This window comes from Colias philodice, chromosome 12, assembly GCF_061535455.1.
Source record: "Colias philodice isolate Cphi_HAF_F1 chromosome 12, ilColPhil1 Martin Lab GWU primary, whole genome shotgun sequence".
NCBI classification, from domain to species: domain Eukaryota; kingdom Metazoa; phylum Arthropoda; class Insecta; order Lepidoptera; family Pieridae; genus Colias; species Colias philodice.
This window is the reverse complement of record NC_143097.1, coordinates 4,023,120-4,026,845: the sequence shown is the minus strand read 5'-3', so window position 1 is coordinate 4,026,845 and position 3,726 is coordinate 4,023,120.

Here is a 3,726-nt window from a genome sequence, read left to right as displayed (position 1 = left end):
GACAACTGATTGATGAAGTGAATGATACAGGGATACTGCAACTACGCTTTTGGCGGGAGTCTGGGATTTAATTAATGGATTTATTTATTTACACATAGCAATGTTTAATAATAACACATTGCTGTGAATAATATAGGTTGAAATGTTTAATTCTTCTACTGTCTTTTGTACTAGTACTTGTGTATATTATTTGAATAATATTCGTTTCACTGTACCTAAAAAAAACAACAGCTGGGCTTAGTACAATCACAAATCACAATGATCGAGACAATTAGTTTTATAGTGTCAATTACACGCTGCAAGGAGAGCTAATTAAACGAGCAATTATAGCTGTACTTAGGGATTTAAAATGTTCTTTAGATCCTGAATTTCTTTATTGGGCTCAAATGATTATAGGGTCAAAATCAATTGCTCAAAATCAAAATATGTATTAATTAAGTATTCAGTTTCATTTGTTAAATTATTCTTCGAATGAACTTTGTATATTAGGTAACAAGATGACTAAACTGATTCCTGATTTATCCATGAATAAAATTTAAAGTCGTTTAGGACAAGTAATACTAGGGTTCTCTATAGTGTACAGTGTACCTAAATGTAAGTTCGATTTTATTAATAGGCATATACACGAATAACCCTTCAATGACGTCAATACTGATGTAGCCAAAACCGTTCCGAGATTACACAAACGAGCCACTTCACCCACACTTTCGAAATAGTGTCGTAGCAAGATTTAAAAACACAATAATATCATAATTTAAAAATAAATGCCTGTTTTCAGGCCAATGCCCTATTGTAGAGAAAAAAACTAGAGTTTGAATTTCGAAGTTTCGACTCAATTGTGCCACAGATTGTGCGGACCAAAATATATTTTAAAATAAGGAATCTAACTATTTTATTTAAGGGTGTCATGATATACTATCAATTTGATAAATACAATAGGTATCTTATTTAGGAATAGTTATAATAGGTCAATTTAGTAACATCAATTTAGTAACTTCAATTATTTTTATTGGTGTAGGTACCTAACTACCTATTAAATAGGTAGGTCGACAAATTATTAATGAGAGAGACAATATTTTGATGTAAATAACAAACAAACAAATAACAAACAAGGTAATTTATAACAATTCACAGTCATATGTTATATCGATTACATGACGTACAGCAATGTAAGTAAAACTCATTAACAATATAATTATTTTTAGCCATATTTGACAAAACACTATTTTGCATACAGATAAAGTATAAACAAAGGTAGGTACTTACATTGACTGTGTTAACAAACCTCGAAGTGGCGCCGCTGCAATCCCGTTAGTTGCATTGTAGGAAGATTAACGACTCACGGTATTTGAACTTTTGTCATTTTTAATCTATGTAGCGTACACAAAGCGTACACAAATTCAAACAAAATGTAAGACTGGCGTTAACTGCGGCAATACGTAACTAATCAATCTTCTGTGATCGTCCTATAGCTAGATAACACCGAAATTATCTTTTGGACGCCTGTAATTTACGACGTTATAGGTTATTACTTGAGCATTTTATTTCAAGAATGTGTACGAATTCTATTTCATGAATTTGTAGAGCTATAATTAAATACTTCTTTTTTTTAAGATAAATTACGATATGTTGTTGGTACGTAGTTACTATGGTGTATAACAGACTGTAGTAGTTACAATCTTAGTGCATCGGTAGGTCATAAATATTATTCAGTTATTATTTAAAATAAAACCTCTCTACATTTAATTTGATGCTCTCACATAATTATAATTTTGATTTTTAATTAATTAGATCCATATAGTATAAATAAGCGATATACATATAAAATATTTTTTTCTCGTAAAGGCTAGTAATATTTCGCTCTTGACCGTTTGTTGATTGATACGACATTTAATTGCATATTTTAACATAAAAATGTGTGCTAAGTGCCACTTAAACTAAGTCGAGCGTGCAAAATGAGTCAAGATTCGATACATCCGCAATTGTGCATTAAAGTGGTCGTTAAGTGAAAGTTAACTTACAATAGCGAAAGTGTATTGCGGTATAAAACTGGGGCTATTTCAATTGCATTTTTAACGAAATATACATATAATAAAAGTACTAGTAGAGTATTATATTATTATCTGTCTCCAATTTCTGTATTAAGTAGGTATATACCCTTTCATTGAACGATGTTGGTTCAATATTTTAATGTTTGTTTCATTATTCTCTTTTTGTAAATTTCAGTAGGTACATCTTTTTACACGCTTTATATTAGCTTCACCTGTATGTTTGTTTGTAACCGACTTCTTTGGGCGCGATTTTGACCCACTTTAAACGGCCAGATTTCGTTCAAACTTTGTAGATTTATTGAGGACCGATGACAATACACTAATTTGATAAAGTTTTCTATTTTTTAGTTCGGTTTTCTATAAAAAGCGTGTTTTTTTTTAGTTTTATTAAACTATTATTATTTTACAGAGGCTCTAGGTATTTCATTTTAATAATCATTATCAATATAGTATTAGACTAATGACCAATAAGTACCTAGGTACGTTATTTGCATCATACCTGTGATCATACTATGTAATTGTAACAAGTCATGCACATTGCACTCTATCGAGATTTCAATAGTCCTCAAAAAGGCTATAATTATAGAATAAAAATTTAATAGATATAGTACCATAGTACCCATAAAACATCCAAATAGGGCGATCAGCAAAAACTGGGCTATAAAACCGGTTATGCCAGGAAGTACTTTTTGCATGACTATTGCATGTCTTATTAATTCACGTCACGATAATTTTGTCGTCAGTTGAAGTAATTGAAGGAAATAGCGCAGCATAACTCTTCCATATACCGCACATTTTTTTAAATTGTTCACGTTTTTAACGGGTTTACGCACGCTATCTAAAGTTTTTAATATGGACCTATTGGAACGTAGGAAATAATATTTTGGGTTTTTAGATTGCGGGTTAATAAATTAGTAAACATTGGTGAATGTGATTTGTGAATGAAAATAATTATCTACTTTTAATGTACATACAAAGAAATTAATAAAATGATCAACTTAAATTGATTTAGAACTACAAACTTTAGTCTGTGAGGACTACGCATTTATTAAATAGGCTAATTATCAAACAAATAGGCATGTCTATTAAACTTAACCTCCTGAGACCCAGGATTTTTTTTTCTTTCTTTTTTAATATAAATTAGCTGTATCTGTTCTAATGCAATTATAGATATTCAAAAAAATGGAAAAAAAAATCTTTCGTGGAAAACTTGGATTTTCCTTATGTCATATATATATTACAGGGGGTCCCAGTTCCAAGTGTAATAAGTTTATGAAAATGAAGAAAAACTACATGTTTTTTTTGTTATTATATATTTTTAAACTTGAATCTAAATATTTATTATTCTATCAATTGTTCTGTGTCTATTTTTTGTACCTTTGTTCAAAGATAGGTATTTTTAAGGGTGAGAAACGACCAGTTCAAGTATTTTGCACCGGCGCGGCGGTGTATTTATATTGCCACGTCCACCCCTAGGTCTTATTTCTAAACCATCCTCTCGGTCAGCCTCCTCTAATGCTTGGTCCACGTCATGTGCGTCCCCGAGATGGTCTGCCAACAACTGAAGATGACATACATAGTGACGATTCTGTTCTGACATGACTCATACTCATTGGACGAATGGAAGAAGAATCATTTTCTGGTATTTGGGCGGCTTCATCGGTATCATTTGGGG